Below are 20,185 nucleotides of genomic sequence, written 5' to 3'. Positions count from 1 at the left end.
ATATATATATGAACCAAGGCAATCCTTCTAAAGGACAACATTTAATTGGGGCTGGCTTACAATTTCTAAGGTTCAGTTCACAGTCATCAAGGCGAGAAACATGACAAACATTATGTCTGAAGAAAGAGCATATAACATTCTGAAACCAGATTGAGCCATTCCAGTGCTTTGTAAATAATCTGGAGTATTGCAAGATCCATTCAAATACATTTCTTATGAGTCAGGTACTAATCAGTGTGTCCAGGTAGACATGGGGATGGAGAAGTATAGAAGAGTTCAATAACTGGACTCAACTGCACCCGGATGAGGATTGTCTCATGGGCAGCTAGGAGGCAGGTCCCTTCCGCACAGAACAGAACCTAAGCATAAGACTTCAAAGCCCCTGGGAACTCTGGGGGGGGGACCAACCAAAGAACTCACATGCAGTGACCCATGGCTCCAGCCACATATGTAGCTATGTAGCAGAGGATGATCTTGTCAGGCACCAATGGAAGGAGAGGCCCTTGTTCCTGTGAAGGCTTGATGCCCCAGTGTAGGGGAATGCCAGGATGGGGAGGTAGGAGTGGGTGGGTGGCACCCTCCTAGAAATAAGGAACTAGGGAATGGGATAGGGGGTTTCTGGAGAGGAAACCATAAAAGGGTATAACATTTGTAATGTAAATAAAGAAAATATCCAATAAAAGTAAAGGAAAAAAAAGACCTCAAAGCCCACCTGTATAATGACACACTTCCTCTAACAAGGTCACACCTATTGCAACAAAGCCACACATCTTAATAGTGCCATTTCCCATAAGTCAAGCTCATTTAAACCACCACAGTCTGATATTCAGGAATTAAATTTTAATGACAAGCAAGAGCTAACTGCACATCCGAAGCCAATGTTTCTGAGAGAGCAATATATATCTTTTTGGTATTCCCATAGTGAAAGCGGGCCCAGCCATGTCATCCTTGGCAGAATCTTCATCCTCACATCCATTAGTATTCTAATCATGCAGCAGGCAGGACTTTTTGTCACCAAGTAGTCTATGGATGGCTGAGGAAATGAAACTTACGTCAAAGGAGATTTACATGATTTCTAATCTTCGTTTAGTACCTGGTTTATAAGAAAGATATTTGAGTATATCTTCCAATACTGCTGATTATTTACAAAACAATGGGAACAGCTCAATCTAGTTTTAGAATATTGTATGCCTATGTATTCTCTCTCTTCAATTATGAAAATAACTTCAGGTTTATTTTAGCTATCCAGGGTTTTCTATTTTATCATATGAAGTTGAGAATATGTCTTTTATGGTTTGTAAAGAATTGTGTTGAAATTTAGATGGGAATTGCATTGAATCAATATATTGCTTTTGGTAAAACAACCATTTTTACATGCAATCTTACTGATCTATGGCTGAATGATATTAGCATGGTATTGGTGTGCATTGTCAGGTTGATCAATGCAATAGAATTGAAAAGACAGAAAAACCACACACACCTATGTACACTTTATTTTTGACATAGAAGGCAACAAACCTACAATGGAAAAAAAGAAAACATCTTCAACAATTGATGCTGGTCTAACTGTGTCCTATTTGTAGAAGAATGTAAATTTTTCATCCTCACAAAATTCAAGTCCAGGTGGATCAAAGATTTCAACATAAAACTGAACACACTATATCTAAATGAAGAGAAAGTCAAACACATTGGCACAGGGTACAACTTAACAGAAAACCAATTGCTCAGGTAAAAAAGATAAAAAAATTAAAGAATGGGTTCTTGTCAAACAGAAAATCTTTTGCTATGCTAAGGAAACCATCAATTGGACAAAACCGTAGCCCACAGAATGAGAAAAGGTGTTCACAAATCCTATATCTGACAGAGGACTAATATCCAAAATATATTAAGAAGTCAATAAATTAGACACCAACAAATCAAATAACCCAATTAAAAAATGTGGTACAGAGCTAAACGTAATTCTCACCGGGGTAAACACTAATGACCAAGAAGTAGTTAAAGAAATGTTCACGGTTTTTAGTGATCAGGAAAGTGTAAATCAAAATGACTGAGATAACATCTATCAGAATGGCTAAGATAAAAAGACAGCATATGCCAGAGAGGATTTGGAGCAAGGGGAACACTTCTCCATTGCAGGTGGGAATGTAAACTAGCACAACCACTTTGGAAATCAACTTGAGGGTTTTTCAGAAAATTGGGAAAAGTTCTACCCTAAGCCACAGCTACACCACTCCCGAGCATATACCTAAATTATGCCCGACTATATATACTACAAGAACACTTGTTGAACTACATCCTTAGCAACTTTAATTTTAATAATTAGAAAAGGTAAACAACCCAAATGTCTCTCACAGAATAACGGTAAAGAAAACATAGTACACTCACAGGACGGATTATTGCTTAGCTATTAAAAGTAATGACATTATGAAATTTGAATGCAAATGACAGAACTAGAAAAGTAATTCAGATCCAGAAAAATACACATGGTATGTACTCACTTACAAATGTACATTAGCCATAAAGTACAGAATAACAATCCACAGAGCCAAAGAAATTAAATAATAAGGAGAGTCCAAGGGAGGATGCCCAAATCTCACCCAGAAGGGGAAGTAAAATAGGCATGGAAGGTTAATAGAGCGAGGTAATTGGGTGGGAGAGGAGGTGAGGAAGGGAAAATGTATGAGGATCATGTGTGGTGAGAGATGAGCTGTAGTGTGAGAGATCTGAGAAGAGAATGGAATTCAGTTGGGTTCTTCTCTGGGACTAGCCAGAGACCTGGGATAGGAGGTCAGGGTGGTTCCTGGCAGTCTATAGGGGTGACTCTAGTTGATATTTCTAGCATCTGGGGATATATAGATAGAAATGAACACTCTGTGTACTACTAAGACTTCCAGTAGACAGAGAAGTGAATCAACCCAAAATTTGTCCTGCCTTCAATGTGCAGGGATAAAGACGGAACAGAGATTGAGGGAAGTCCAAACGATGACTGCCCTAACGTGAAACCCAAGGGGAGAGAGCCAACCCTTGACATACTAACAGACAGACAGGAGTCTAGCATAACTGTCTGCTGAGAGGCTTCATCCAGCAGCAGATGAAAACAGAGGTAGACCCCCAGTCCATCAGGCAAAACTTGAGCAGTAATGTGGAAATTTGAGGGATAAGATTGGCTGAGATTTTCTGTCTGTTTGTTTGGTGTGTGTGTGTGTGTGTGTGTGTGTGTGTGTGTGTGTGTGTGTGTGTGTGTGTGTGTGTTGATTGGTTCTGATGCAGAGTTCCTGTTCTCCAATTGGTTCTTGATCTATCAACAAATCACCACCCACTAATGACTGAGGATGAGGTGGGACACTTTGAGTTGCTTGGGAAGATGTAGACTGAATCAAGGGAGCAGGGAAAGATGAAGCCAGGAGTAGCTGGATGAGATAAAACTAACCAGCCCTGTGGGTTTTCTGGTTTTTGAGTGGCCAAGGGCTACTCTGTCTGATTATGTCTGTGGTGGCAGGAGAGGTTTAACAGTGTTCAGTCACTGAATTCACAAAGGCATTTTAAGATTAACTGGCACATATGTCTGTGTTTTTCATCCCCGGATCTGAGGGAATCTGGATGGGAGCTGGTAGCCTGGTCCATTCCAGGAATTAAGGCAGGGTAGAAAAAGCTACGTGCACTGGGGTGGGGGAGATGTTCATGGGGGCGGGTCAAGAGCACCACAAGAAGACCTATTGAGTCAACTAATTTGGGTCTACTGGGGCTCACAGAGACTGAACTACCAACCAAACAGCAAAAGGCATGCATGCAGCAGCTGGACTGAGCCCCTCCCCCATTTGTAGCAGGAGTGCAGCTTGTTCTTCATGTGAGTTCCCTAAAAACTGGAGAGAGGCTGTCTTTGATTTTGTTGCCTGCCATTGTATCTCCTTTCCCTAGCTGAACTGTCTTTGTAGGGCCTCAATCGTAAAGGATGTGTGCTTAGTTCTGCTGGGACTTAATGCCCCAGGGTGGGGGGTAGTATTCCAGAGATGTTTCCCCTTCTCTGAGGAGAAGGAGAATAATGAGAGGGGGTGTGAGGTGAGACTAGGAGGAGGGTGGGAAAGGGGCTGCCATTGGGATGTATAGTGAATAAATGAATAAATGAATGAAAAAAAACTTCATAACAAAGACCTAGAAAACACATGTAAGTAGAATCATTCTCACTGATTATTTTCCTAGATTTCAAGACTGATTATTTTCCTAGATTTCAAGTATTACATGAAGGCTGAGAAGATGGCGCATTGGTAACACTACTTGCTGCTCAAGCATCAAGACCTGAACTCACATTCTCAGAAATCACATGAAGCTGCATGACGGTAGCTGTGAGAGAACTCTTATGGTAAGATGGAGAGAGTAAAATCTATGGATGCCGCGGTGTCCATTAACCAGACATGCACAGCAGTGAGCAAGTGTATCCTATTTAAGCCGGGAAGACCAACGTCTGAGCTTGTCCATTGTCCTTCACATACTCATCCTACAAACAGAGAGACAGAGAAAGAGAGAAAGACAGAGAGAGACAGGAAGAGACGGAGACAGAGAGGGGTGCTTTTAAATAGCATCAAAACTAAAACTGTTACATGGAGTATATAAGATATATGATCCACTTCTGTCTGCCAAAGCAAATTGGTCCATTCTTTATCAGTTATGATGTTGATAGGGAAAAACATTCCCTGTCAAAAATAATCATGTTTAATCTTTAAAAGCAAGAGAGTTTGCGTTAAAGTGAAAAGAGTATAGAGAGCTCTGTCAATGTGTAGGTCATATCTTATTAAAGAACTAGCTCTTAGGTTTGTTCATTGTCTATATTATTTAATTTGTTTTCATTTCGTTAATTTTTGCTGTGACTTTTAATAACTTCTTTTTCAGTTGCATTTGGCTGTGTTTTGTTCTTGTTTTTTAAATGCATAATTATTTATTTGGCCTTTTCTGATTTTTTTAAAAAAATATTTAGGACTATTATTATTATTTTATTTTATTGTATGTGCTTGGATGTTTTGTCTGAATTTATGTCTGTGCATCAAGTACATGTGTGATGTCCACAGAGGCCAGAGGATGTCAGATACCTAGAAGAGGAGACACATGGTTGTGAGCCAACATGTGGGAGCTGGAATGTAAACCTGAGTTTCCTCCTAGTGCAGCCAGTGCTCATAACAGCTGAGCCATCTTTCCAACTTAATTTTCTCATGTAGTTGCTCAGTACTAATTTTTTTTTCTCATAAGACTACTTTTAATGTGCCCTAGAGTTGTATTTGTGTTGAATTTTCATTTAATTCTAGGATTTCAAAATATTTCATTTACCCATTTATCATTCATTAATGTGTTGTTAACTTTGGTGAATCTGTTTAGTTACTAACAGTTATTTTATTTTTTTCATCCTTATTGTATTATGTTAGACTGGATATATGAAGTTATTTAATTCTTTCTGGATTTGTAAATATCTCTGTGTGTGCTTCACAGTGTGTGGTCTATTTTAGAGAAGCCTGTTAGGTGCTGAGTAAAATGGATATTCTTTTGTTTGTAGATGGAATATTCTGTAGATATTTGTCAGAATTCTGTGATGTATGATGTCACTTAATTCTGATTTTTCTTTGCTCACTGCTGGTTTAGATGGCCTGCCTAATGCAGAAAATGGGAAGTTGACATCACAATGGATTTGGTAAATCAGTTGGAGTTAATCTGTACCTTTAAGACTATTAGGGGGGCTGGGGATTTAGCTCAGTGGTAGAGCGCTTGCCTAGGAAGCGCAAGGCCCTGGGTTCGGTCCCCAGCTCCGAAAAAAAGAACAAAAAGAAAAAAAGACTATTAGGTTATTTATGAAACTAGGTATGCCAGAATAATATCTTCCACTTTAATTATTCCTGTGATTATATTCAACTTTTTTTTATTTCTTCTGCTTGATTTTAGTTTGAAGTCAATTTTATCAAATGTTACGATAACAACACAAGCTAGCTTCTTGGTTCAACTTGCTTGAAGTACTTTTTTCATCCTCTTGTCTTTGCAGTTAAGAGAAGTCTTGGTAGACCAAGGAAGAAAGGATTACTTCGGATTATCTGTATGAGGTCCCCCTGATCATAGATAAGCAAAAGAAGGACTTTCTCAGTGATAATTAGAGAGAAATATGACTATGGATCACTTCTTGCACATTGTTTCTTTTGAATTATGAATCTTTGGTGTATCATCAATATTATTACTAATAACACTATTTAATTTAGTTCATAGAATTAAGAAAAATAAACCATGGTGTACTATTAAGTTCCCTATTAATAATACATTTTGATAGACAATCTTTACCATATTGTAGTTCAAATTTTATCATTTATCTTTTTATAACTTAGTATTCATATTTTAGTAAACCAGAAATGTTTTCTTCTGTCCTTTAAGACAGGGCTTATTTTATCTAAATACTTTTTATCCCTAATTGATTTTCAGAAAATTTATAATTGATCTAAAGAAAGAAAGAAATATTAATTGCTTTAGATCAAAACATGTAACGGGAAAAGCTAAAGGCCTCCCTGGTTATCAGAATTATTCATTTGGATCTTAATAATGTTCTACATAGGGACTCGAGACAGAATATTATCTACATATTTTCAAAATATATCTTAAAGTCCTCTTATCTTTACATCCTTTTTATTGTTTCTGAATATTTGAGTCGGAAAAATTAATATTTATAGCAATGCATTGTATATGTATATTTCTATTATAAAATGTGTTAAATACATAACAGAAAATTATTGGAATTTCAAAATACAGGATATATCTGAATTTAATTTAAAGAGGAAAAGCTGTATTTTTAACTATCTTAAAAGTAATTAATTCTTATTATATATTAAGTAATGACTAGCCAAATATTAGAAACTTTTAATATACCATTCCCATTTTAATACAAGAAACACTCCTAAAATACTCCACAGCATTACTCTATTATAGTAAATCAGATGATCAAAATTGATTAAAATGAAAATCTATTGACAGAAATCTATTTATGGAGTGAACATCTGCTGAAATCAGCTGTTACAATATAAATAAAACAAGCCAAACCATAAGTGTAGAATATTTGAAAATTTGAAACTTAATTACACCATCTGGAAATAGACTAATCAGAGAATGGAAATTTGGAGAAAAGAAAACCATAAATAATTTACAATACAGTAAGACAAATGTGTCCTCTGTGCCCTAAATCTTGTTTGTCATTGTCCACAGGAACATTATGCTAAGTCTATCATCTCCTGTGTCTTCATTCGTCTTAATCCCTTAGTAAACTCGCATCGTTGGTGATTTGCTAATTTGTATTTTTCACGAACACACTGGACTCTATTTTATAATCCAGATTCATCATTCACACATCAATTCACCAATAGAGAATACGCACAGAAAATTTCTACAATGGACATCACAGTATTAGCTTTTGTTCAAATGTTTTTCTTCCCAGAAGAAGCAGTGAGAACATGAAGGGGACAGGAGTACTTAAGAGTGGGAAAAAGACAAAGACAGAGACAAAGAAAGAAAGAGATTGCAGAGGCATATTCCTCTTCACTGGGGTTTTAATTTGCTTCATGATTAGGATTGAGTACTAAGGAAGAGCATGCCAGTGGACAAAGATGATACCACTATTGTATTAATCCCATGAGTCAAAAAAATGAGACTATGTCTTTAAAGTAGTACTAGTTTACCACATATGCATTTAGTCACTTCCTCTGGCCTGATCACCTCCCATGCTACAGTGCAAAAAAGTCCCTAATGCCCATTGCTCTCTTTGTGTCCTGAGAAATAAATAAAAATGGGTAGTATTCCCACACATATAATAAAGCACTCTTTTGCCAGCAGAAACTGACAATATTCAAGGAGACTACTGCCGTGATCCACTTCCATGCTGCTATCATATTGCTCCAAAACTCTAGGACAAGGGACATCTGTGTAGTCCTTTCTTCTGTCCAGATGCCAAGCAGGACTGTTTGGATGAAGCTCAGTTGTGAATGTCATACACTCAGCGCTTTTGATCAGAAAGCTTTTTGCTACACAGTCGTCTTATACCCATCAGGGTTCCAGGGACCAGCTTTAAACAATCATTATCAATGGCCATCTGTCTTAGAATTTCCATTGTTGAGATGAAACGCCATGACCAAGGCAACTCATATAAAGGACAACATTTAATTAGTGTTGGCATACAGTTTCAGAGGTTCAGTCTATTATCATCAAGGCAGGAAGCATGGCAGCATGCTGGCAGACATAGTGCTGGAGAAGCAAAGACTTCTACATCTCGAGCTGAAGGCAGTCAGGAGACTCTTCTGGAGGCAGCAAGGAGGAAGGTCTCTTCCACACTGCAACACTGCAAAGAGCTTGAGCATATACCTCAATGCCCACCCACCCACACACAATGAGACACTTCCTCTGACAAGGCCAAACCTATTCTATCAAGACCTTACCTCCTAACAGTGTCAAATCCCATGGGCCAAGAATATTAAACTACCACACCCTCTACAAATTCAAGGATGCCATGTCTGCTTATAGGAGCAGAAATATAACTCAGTTCCCATTTTAGAGACCAGTAAATAAAATCTAACATTCTTGTTCTTTGTTTAATAGGATGATAACTTTGGGTGGTTCCAGTTATTAGCTCAGATGTCCTTCCAACTTTTTAATTTAAGAAGTTACCTAACGCAGCAACAATAAGGATCAAAGAAGTGTTTCAAGAAACACTATTTTCTTCTATGGAACCACAGTTAGTTTAACTACTATGCAGGAGGATTTTGATAGAAAAGAGCACTTACCAGGCACTTTTGGTATATTGGCTAGTTGAGATTTTAATGACCGTAGATAAACTCATATAAAATCATTTATCTAAAGAAAGATACCTCAAAAAAAATAAAGTTAACAAGGAACTCTGAAAAGATCATAAGGAAAGTAACAGTGGCCCAGCTAAATTTTGAGGAGTGACTATGCATTCAACATTCTTAGTGAATAAAATGCTTTTATTATAGAATGCATTAGAAGATGAACCCCATGGTCAAAAGCCAAAATTATCAGTTCCCCAAAAGAAAGATTTGAAATTGAGATTTAGTTCAGCATCTTATTTATTTTATCTTCAGTTGGTACATATAATAATATGTATTATACATTTAAGAATATAACAGGGCCAGAAAATTATTTGAGGAAGTAATTTGTGTTATATTAGAATAGATTAATAACCTGCATGTTTGTGTGAATTTTATTGCATGCAATCTCCACATATCTGAAGCAAGAATAAATTGCATGCATTTTGTATAATTCAGTCTTTTCAAAGAACTTCAAAAACAATATAATTTTGAAGTATGGAACTACTAGCTGTTTTCCAACTAGGAGCCCTGTGTTTATCTGGCTTAGAGTCTTTTAGCACTTTAATTTTGAAGGTATAAATATATAACATATCATTAGAGATGGAAAAACTCAATCATCCAGCTGTTATGGTCAGGTAGCTGCTTTCTCTGATTTGTGTACACTTAAATATAAAAGACTTGTATCAACAGATATAAATATGAACTTTGTGTTTCTCTCTCTGTGTCTCTCTCTCTGTCTCTCTCTCTGTCTCTCTCTCTCTCTGTCTCTCTCTCTCTCTGTCTCTCTCTCTCTCTCTGTCTCTCTCTCTCTCTCTCTCTCTGTGTGTGTGTGTGTGTGTGTGTGTGTGTGTGTGTGTTTTAACTTGGCAGCTCACTAAGTATATTATCATAATATTTCAGTAAACAATGTTTCAAAACGGAAAAGTTCAGGCGTGCTTTATATGGTGTGCTTTTGAAAAGGACTATTCCCTTTGATATCTTGTGATTCTTCCAGCAGTATTGATTGAATGATTCACTGGTAATACTGTTAAATGCATCCAGATTGCTGGCATTGTAGTTACGTTAATTATATAATGTAAGAAGATAAAAATGAAAATGGCAAAATACATATTTATATTCCACACAGGATTCTGGCACGTTCTGTTGCATATTTGGGAACAGCCAGAGTAAGTTATTACTGCCACATATCCACAAACTTTATGTATATATAAACCATCTAAAATCGTATAAAATGTATGAATCAAAGAGTGGGAAAACAGTTAATAGGGAATTGTAAGAGGTGTAAAAACAAATTTGGTGAGCTTTGCTTTCTCACATGGGCTTCTGAACCTGACAGCCATTCTAAATACCATGGTTGTGGGGAACACCTTAAGCCCAAGTAAACATGTATTGTTGACATGAACATGCCCATGTCAAGGAATGCCTCTGACTTATAACAAGACATACACTGGGTTATGGGAGGAGGATTGGCCCTTGCTCTGGGTATTCTATGCTGACAGTGTGCACAGAAACTGCCAATCACAGAGTCCACCCTCTAGATGGCAGGAGGCTGAGACTGCTACCATAGAGACCCTGTATTTGTCAGTGTTCTGTTGCTGTGAAGAGACACCATAACCATGGCAACTCTTAAGAAAGAAAACTGGTAATCAAGGCTGGTTTACAGTTCAGAGGTTTAGCCCATTGTTGTGGCAGGAAGCATGGCAGCACACAGGCAGACACCTTGCTGGAAAGATAGCTGAGAGTTCTACATCTGGATCGCCAGGCAGTGGGAAGCTGGGTGATACTGGGTCTGTCTTGAGTTTCTGAAAACTCAAAGTCCACACTTCTTTCAGCAGAGCCACATTCCAATAATGTCATTCTCAATGAGACTATGGGGGCTATTTTCATTCAGTCCACCACTGATCCCCTACAGATATTAACTAAGCTGCCTCTTCCTGAGGCATGATAGATATAATAAATGCTAGAATTTGCTGCTGTTGCATCACCACCAAAGAGTATGGCTCATGTGGTCCCAAGATTTCACATGGGCCAGTTGCTTTATCAATTCCCTCTTGACCCAGTAAGGTAAATCTCAATGTTGTGCATGTAATGTCAACTGTTTATGAGTTTACTTTAAAACATGTGACCAATTTTACACACTTTATGAGAAGTATGCTCCATGTGGACTTCTATAGTCCAAAAGGACTATACTAAGTTCTTTACTTAGAACTTTATATAGAGAGCTATGCTATGAGCTCTTTCTGGGTTCATTACATTATAAAACCAATACAATAATAGAAAAGTAGGGAAATTAATCAGTGTAACTGACTAGGAATTCTTCATAATAAAAATCAGTCCAGGAAGCATTTCAGGTGACAGCAAAGCCCTGCCTCTCCTCTAGGATTCATCTGAAAACCTCAACCTGCTTAAAGTATAGTGGAATCTAGAATAACAAATAGAATCAATATCTTCTAATTTCTAATTTCAGTTTTAGGACTTGTATATGATTCATCCTGTGAAGAAGCTTTGAATCCTATAATATTCTTTGAAAAGTCTGAACTGGTAAGGCAGAGTGTGATTCCCCAAGTGTATGTAGTGTTGAGCTGTTTTACACGCCAGAGTTCTCTTAAGACTTAACAATTCTTACCTTACAGTGTTCTTTGAGGATTAAGTGAGATATTTACAGTTTGGAGCAACTGCTTTCTGTTTCTGACGCTGCCTTAAAAAAGTGGTCTAACAATAGAATGAAAATTTTCGTAGGAAACACAAGAGGAACACAGCTCAGTTAAAACAGTAAATATAAAAGGGATGCGTGAGACTTCTCAAAGGCTAGGAAGCATGCTTGGGAGGCCTACTCAACTTGTTTTGATGCCTGAGTCTTACATGGATGAGGACACTGACTTCTGAAAGTTGTCACAGAAGTGCCATGCAAACACACAAAACACATGTGCATACCCATGAACTGTTAATAAATAATAAAGGCAAAAATGAAATATAAAATCCTTTTTAAACAATATATATTCTGAAACTGGTGTTGTCAGAAGATGGCAGAGATCTGTGGTTCATTTTACTAACATGCCTCTTTCTGCAGGACTGATGCTTTTGAGCAAAATTACAACATTGGTCACAACTCAGTTAAATATGCTCTCCTTTTGTCCTTGATGCACAATGAAATCTGCTGTCCATAATTAGATTGTGGTCACTTTCTGCCTGTGATAGAACATTGTGCACACCTATATATGTACATGCATGTCAGTATTCACATACACTTGGATCCCATGATGCAAAACTACTCTTACAACATTTGCCCTCAAATACTGATTGGTAGTCTACAGACTAGTTTCTCCTGTACTAGTGGAAGAAAATATATTTTAACATGGTGTGTCATTAAGGTCCCTGTAGTTTTTATGGAAAGAATAATTTGAAACAATGAGTACAAGAACTAAGTAGTCTACTGCATCTACAATAATACCAGTCACATAGACTCAAATCTTTAAAGTATCTTAAAAACATTTATTTTTAAAGTGTTTCTCTTGTTACTCGAACATTTCCTTTTATCTTTGGATACCTAACTACATATACACAAAGGCAAAGAAAATTAAGTAGAAAGAGATAAAAAGATTAAAGCAAAATATTTTCCTTACCCTATACCAACCCTCTGATCATTCTCCTACTTCAGTTTTAATCAGCCTTTAGTTATCCATTCAATTAAGACATCCCTTTCATGTACAAGGACCCCTTTTAATTGCTGAGAACTCAAGGATTGAAAACGTTTCATTGACTTCATGTGAAAATGAAGAATAATTCATCATTACCCTTGAATGTGTTTCCAGGTTATCTACATAGATAGTTGTTTGGAAATCACACACACACACACACACACACACACACACGCACACATTAAACATACACTTTTTTAGTGTTACTCTAAAATTGACATCCTTTTTGTGTTTACAAAAATCATACATCATTACATAACAAAACACTAAAGCACAGTGGTTTAAAATAGCAATGTTTTACATTAAAATATAATTATATCACTCCTCCTTTGCTTACCCCCATTCAAGTCCTTCTATGTCCTCCCCTCAGTCCCTCCAGAATTGATGGCCCCTTATCCATGATTATTATTCTCATGGATATATCATATATGACTATTTCATGAGTACGTGTGTGTATAAATATATACATACTTGTCTCTTCTAAGTCCATTTTCTGTTTATGTGTTTAGAACTTAAATTTGGCCACTTTGTATTGTTTACGTTACATTGTCTGTGATGACTTCTACTTGCTGCAAAGAGAAGATTCATTGATGAGGGGTGTGTCCTACTGCATTTATCTGTGGATACAAAGATAAAAATAGTTAGAGAAACATACTGCCTTACTAAAGTGGTTGAGTCATGAATTTTTCAAGATCCATGGCCTCATTAACTCTGGATGGTTAGGGAGGTTTCAAGTAGCAGCTGTTATTTCCTTCCTGTCAAGTGGACATGAAGTCCATTTAGACAGCTGTTGGGTATCACAGATATATGAGTACCACTATCTATCTTTACAGGTATCTTGGTGTGATGGTCCTTGTGGTTTATATATGGATATATATTGACTGCTTCCCTCAGCAGCTTGTATGCTAATTTCTGGAACTGTGAAAACTAGACTACTAGGAAGAAGGCTTGCAAGGAAAAATGAATTTGAATCATCAAGGTCCTATGTCCTACATATATACTTTGTTTAGCATTAGGAACTTACTTTCAATCTCTGAGGGGCAGCGAAGAGAAAGAACAATAGGTTATGCTATTTTCAGAAATCATTTGGATTTCCATGTAAACCATCAAAAAGGAGGCTTCTCATGCTTAGTATTAGAATATGTGTTAGATGAGTGTGTGTGTGTGTGTGTGCACGTGCAAACACACGTGCTTGTACATGTACATGCATGTGCATTGTATATTTGTGTGCATTTTAGACAGTATTATTCCTTGAGGTTTGATTAAACATATTAGTTTTCCATTTTTCCCATTCTCCACTTCATAACATCTATGTTTCCATTCCAACCTCAAAGGCACTAACCCATTGCTCCTTTATATTCACGTGATTCTGTGACTACTTCATGCTATGTACACATTCTGAAGATTTGGAGCTGGGAACATCAGATGAGAGACTCCATGCAGCGTTTGACTTTGGGGGCAATGGTTACTGTCTTAAACACAATTTTTTCTAGTTCTATGCATTTACCTTCAAATTTATTATTTCATTTTTTCTTTTCTCTTTTTTTTGTAACTTTCTTTTTCCTTCTTTATTAACTTGGGTATTTCTTATTTACATTTCAATTGTTATTCCCTTTCCCGGTTTCCGGGCCAACATCCCCCTAATCCCTACCCCTCCCCTTCTATATTGGTGTTCCCCTCCCTATCTTCCCCCCATTACCGCCCTCCCCCCAACAATCACGTTCACTGGGGGTTCAGTCTTGGCAGGACCAAGCACCACCCCTTCCACTGGTGCTCTTATTAGGCTATTCATTGCTACCTATGAAGTTGGAGCCCAGGGTCAGTCCATGTATAGTCTTTGGGTAGTGGCTTAGTCCCTGAAAGCTCTGGTTGGTTGGCATTGTTGTACATATGGTGTCTCAAGCCCCTTCAAGCTCTTTCAGTCCTTTCTCTGATTCCTTCAATGGGGGTCCCGTTCTCAGTTCAGTGGTTTGCTGCTGGCATTTGCCTATGTATTTGCTGTATTCTGCCTGTGTCTCTAAGGAGAGATCTACATCCGGTTCCTGACAGCCTGCACTCCTTTGCTTCATCCATCTTACCTAGTTTGGTGACTGTATATGTATGGGCCACATGAGGGGCAGGCTCTGAATGGGTGTTCCTTCTGCTTCTGTTGTAAACTTTGCTTCCCTATTCCCTCCCAAGGGTATTCTTTTCCCCTTTTAAAGAAGGAGTGAAGCATTCGAATTTTGGTCATCCTTCTTGAATTTCATGTGTTCTGTGCATCTAGGGTAATTCAAGCATTTGGGCTAATATCTACTTATCAATGAGTGCATACCATGTGTGTTTTTCTGTGATTGAGTTACCTCACTCAGGATGATATTTTCCAGTTCCAACCATTTGCCTATGAATTTCATAAAGGCATTGTTTTTGATAGCTGAGTAATATTCCATTGTGTAGATATACCACATTTTCTGTATCCATTCCTCTATTGAAGGGCATCTGGGTTCTTTCCAGCTTCTGGCTATTATAAATAAGGCTGCTATGAACATAGTGGAGCACGTGTCTTTGTTATATGTTGGGGCATCTTTTGGGTATATGCCCAGGAGAGGTATAGCTGGATCCTCAGGTAGAGCAGTGTCCAATTTTATGAGGAACCTCCAGACTGATTTCCAGAATGGTTGTACCAGTCTGCAATCCCACCAACAATGGAGGAGTGTTCCTCTTTCTCCACATCTTTACTGATGAGTAATATTGCTTTTTGTGTGTAACACATTCTATTGTACAATTCATTTGTTGTAGAACCTTTAGGTTCTCCTCCCAGCTGTGTTGAACACTGCAGTTCCCAGAGCCGATACTTATTTTCCCAGTTTCCCCATGTCCTCGGGATGTAAGAACAGCTCAGTTGAGAGGTCATTGCTTATACTCTTTATGAGATTTAGCTGTCGCTCAAGTTGTTATTCAGAACTGAGCTCTCCTCCTGGCTCATGGGGGATGACTCTGATTAAGTTAACAGAGATCTTGCTAGTCATTCCTTCCCTGCCTGTGTGCCTCTCTGTAAGCTACCTGTGTTAGTATTTCTTCTAGGCTCTGCCTAACAATTTAACAACAGCCAAGTATGAGCCAGGCTTGCTATAAAAGGAGTATTTGGCTTCTCTTGCTCTCTCTGACCCCCTTTATTCTCTCTGCTCTCTCTCTCTCTCTCTCTCTCTCTCTCTCTCTCTCTCTCTCTCTGGTTTTCTATATCCTTCTCTTTCTCTACCTCTACTGCCTTCTCATCCCCTTTTTTATGCCCACAAATAAGCCTCATTTGATACTAGACCTATTTTATGGCTGGTACTTCAGTTGTGGGGTGGGTGCCTCACCATGAGTCCTCTAAGGCACCCCTTCCTGCCATATCATACTACATTTTACAAAACATATCAAACTGTAGGTCTTCACAACATGTCAGTAAAATTTCTCCACATCATAAACTAGGGAATAAAGAGGAAAAAAAATCATTTTTTTAACATGAGAAAATCACCCTACTGCTTCTCTTATATTTATGTCTCTTTAAGATAATAAAACCAACCCATATCCAACTCATATGCAAGAGGTAAGGAATTAATTTCTAACTTACAAGAAAACAAGCATTTAAGAGTGGTGGACATCTTTATACTAGTAAAATGCCTTTTCGGAAGAATTTATATATGTTCATATTCTAGATATTTATAAAAACTAATTGCAATGTACATTCAGTATTACAAAAGCCTACAAAAATTACATCCTTGTTTTCACATACAGTGCTGCAGTCAACTAAGCAAACTTATATTTAATAATGTCGTTAATTAATGAGCTTGTGGGATTCATTTATTTATGCAGTGGCCTTCTATATAAATATCTTAGATGCTACATCTGCTTTTACACATGCAATGTACCCAATCATGCCAAATCCATTCAATAATATTATTGGTAAAACACAGAATCATCTTCTTTCTTTTCCTTTTGTGGTATCAATGTTTTCATCAACTCTGCTTTTAATAATATATCTTTATAAATGTCCGCTCCTACATTAAGTACTAGTGATAGGTTAAATTAAAATTTAAGTTTCCCTTATTCACAAAAACGTGTTCCAATGACCTAGGATGTCTGAAAATGCAGAATACAGAATTCGATATATAGTAAATTTTCACATACACACATATTTATATGGAGAGTAGCAAAATTTTAATGTATGCACAGGAAGATAATAATATCTAAAAATAAAATGAAACTGTTCTAGCAACATACTGATCCTATTATAGTTGATCTAATAAGATAAATGATGCTAGGTATGAATGATGCAGACAACTTTCAGGCATGATGATGAGAAATTCTGCAAAAGTGCTTATCAATACACAATAATCGAACATTTATGAAAATTTCCATTAATATACTTAGCCTGGATCTCACCTTGTATGAGGAATTTAGAAGCTTCATTAGGGAAACCTGATAGAAAAGCTAGAGAATCTAGAATTGTATAACCAAGGGACACTACCTACCCATTTCCTTCATGGTAGAGAAAATCATTCTTGAATAATTGGCATGCAGATAATCATTTGAGATAAATCCAGCTTGAGATAATAGTTTTTATATAATGTGTTTTCTTTATTCTCTTTGAAGTTTATAATTTGTACAATACATACATATATATATATATCCATCTCTCACTCATATATATTACTGTATATGCATATACATACACACATTAAGCTAAAAGCTTTAATATTCTGGCATTTTTCCTGTTCATAAATCCTAGACTGACTATGAGTAGCTGCGCTAGTTTTGAGACCAAAGCCTGCCTAATGCTCTCTTTAATGGTTGAGTAAGGCTAGAAGTGTTCACATCAATTTCCTTTTGCCACAAAATGATCTAGGTCATGACAAACCACAAACCAAGTTACTAGACCATTACTAAACTACCATCACATAAGGATAAGTTAGTAAGCTTGACCTTTTAAACCAAACAGTGAAATGTTCTTTTGATTAAAGTCTACAACAGTCCCCTGAGATCTCAGTGCTGAATGCTAGGGATTTAACACAACACTGAGATCTTGGCAGATAAATGTACCTTTACTCATAAGCTTTTCAACTCACACACAGTTTTAAATTCTATTTCTCTACAAAATCACCATTCTGGGCTTAGTTTTATTTTGAAGGCAGTTGCATTCTTTCTAAGGTGAAGACTCATGACCAGGAAACAAATTTAGTGGAAGAAAGTAAAGGCTTTATTCTTTCTGAGAAAATTATCTCTTTAAGGATAAATACTCCAATTTATCCTTTCAAACTAGATTTCTGACCACTTTTGAATAATTTTCTGAATTCTCTATAGGGTGTTACTCTCTCCCTTTTATTTTATTTAATATTCCTTAGTCCAATAAAACTTTTAAACATCTAATCATTTATGCTGCTTGACCTAATATCTACTTTTTGTGCAATTTAAAGAAAAAATTATTGAAGATCTGAAAAACAACTCCTACAAGATTGATTTTTTTTTCATTAAACTCTAGCTAGAGGATGCATTGTGTCTTTCATGTTAAAATGTGCCTTAGACAAAAATACAAAAACCATGAAAACAAGCTCCCGTTCATTAACAGTTGAATAAAGATAAAGGAACAACATGAATGACTTGCAAATGATGGGCTCTTTAAGCACAAAAAAAAAAAAAAAAAAAGAGCACAGGTGTGTAGGATGATGTCATTATCTAGCAAGGCAGGTCCACCAGGATAAGGCACAGCCTGTCATTGGATGAGAAGGAAGGGTAGAGGGGAAAAGTCTAAGAAGGGAGAGGAGGAGGAGGAGGAAGGGGAGGAGGAGGAGGAGGGGGAAGAGGAGGGGAGAAGAGGAGGAGGAGGACGAGGAGGAGGACGAGGAGGAGGACGAGGAGGCAGGGTGGGCAAGAGAAATCAAAATGGAGACAACAGAGCAGGATGTTCCCAATCCAGGTGGGCTTGGTCAATTTTTATCTTGTCTAGGTGGGCAATTTCTATCTTTATTAATTGGCAGTGAATTTATTCTGTGGAAGTATTTTAGATTAAGATTTTTTTTATTCTTGCCACAGCCTCAGTAACAGCATACCCCTTATTACCTGTATTTCCTCAAGATTTCTTATAATTTGCATAATCCTCAAAAATGGAATCCACATCCTTCTTGGCAAGAAGATAGATAAGGTGCATTTGTCTTGTGATCAATTCCCAGTACTCCACAAGCTATGGTTTCAGCTCTTCAGGAGTCTGTATTTTAACTTGAACTCTGTTCATGAATGTTTCTTCATTTTTAAACTAGAGGATGTACTCAGTTCTTCCTCAGAGGCTGAGCTGTCTCACTGGTTCTGCCCTGACCCTCTGGAGGTCAGATACATACTTTATCAGTTGATATTAATTTACAAGTGCAACTTCTATACTGTGTCTATAAACATGTTCTCCTTTTACTCTACCGCATCCAGGCTCTTACATTTTCTTTCTCTTGTTTTGCCATGGTCCTTTAGCCTTAAAAGTGTCAGTATATGATAGCAGTCTCATTTAGAATTGGGATTTTTTTCATTTCCTGTTTTCTGCACCTTGATCGGTTGTAGTATTTTATGCTATTCACCGTCCAATGAAGCAAGAAGTTTTTCTGATTAGGGCTGACTTATAAATTTAACTATAGGACATAAAGATCAGTCATTAGGAGTCAGTTTAATATTATGTCCATTTGAGGGAGTAATAGAAATAGGTTCTTACCTAAGGCTTATGTCTTGCCTTGTCCCAATAACAGTGACTGGTTTATTGGTTTAATCTTGTGGATCAGGATTTAAATTCAATCTGAGAGTAATTGGAACTCCAAAGACACATGTGCCACTGTTTTAAAAGGTGATCCATCCCATATACTATCACCAAACCGAGACAATATTTTGGATGCCAAGAAGTGCATACTGACTGGAACCTGATATAGCTGCCTCCTGAGAAGTTTTGCCAGAGCCTAAAAAATACATGGTCAGATACTCTCAATCAACCATTGAACTGAAAACAGGACCCCCAATGGAGGAGTTGGAAAAAGGACTGAAGGAGTTGAAGTGGTTTTAAACTGTATAAGAAGAACAGCAATATCAACTAACCAGAACTCCCAGAGCTTCCAGAGACTAAACCACCAACCAAAGAGTACACATGGAGGAATACATGGCTCTAGCCACTTATGTAGCAGAGTAGAGCCTTATCAGGCATCAATGAGAGGAGAGGCCCTTGGCCTTGTGAAGGCTCAATGCCCCCCTTCTTCCCACCCTCCCATAGGGGAATGCCAGGGTGCAGAGATGAGAGGGAATGGCCTCTCCTCATAGAGGCAGGAGAAGGGGGAAAGAATAGGTAGATTCCAGAGGGGAAACTGGGAAACGGGATAACATTTGGAATCTAAGTAAATAAAATATCCAATAAAAAATTAAAACAATAAAGAAGTATGTAATTTCAGCCATTGTTGTGGTTCCAAAGGATTATAGCCAGTGGCAATTTGTTCTCTTCTGTGACATACATAACACCTTTTAGAACTTTAAAAACTAGACATTGGGAATGAAGTTTCCAGAGTAGTACTACCCTGATTTCCCCATATTCCATGATGAGATTTTAGTGCATCTTCAACAATAGAGTCTCACTGTCAATGTTTAGAGGGTAATCAAGAGCATTGG

General features: G+C 37.4%; 1 long non-coding RNA gene across 3 annotated transcripts in view; it reads right to left on the bottom strand.

Annotated features, from left to right (window-relative positions):
* The window catches only part of LOC134482014 (uncharacterized), a 103,763-nt gene that overhangs the window by 29,042 nt on the left and 54,536 nt on the right, over positions 1–20,185 (bottom strand). For 2 of the 3 annotated variants that reach the window (XR_010058035.1, XR_010058033.1), the window contains exon 3: positions 12,816–13,152. This is a non-coding gene — a long non-coding RNA (uncharacterized LOC134482014). Of the gene's footprint in view, positions 1–12,815; positions 13,153–20,185 lie in introns of those variants that run through there. The other variant, XR_010058034.1, reaches the window with a different exon arrangement.

The sequence above is a fragment of the Rattus norvegicus genome, chromosome 15 (genome assembly GCF_036323735.1).
Source record: "Rattus norvegicus strain BN/NHsdMcwi chromosome 15, GRCr8, whole genome shotgun sequence".
NCBI lineage: Eukaryota > Metazoa > Chordata > Mammalia > Rodentia > Muridae > Rattus > Rattus norvegicus.
Note: the sequence above shows the minus strand (reverse complement) of the source record. Positions and strands in the feature narration are given on the sequence as shown.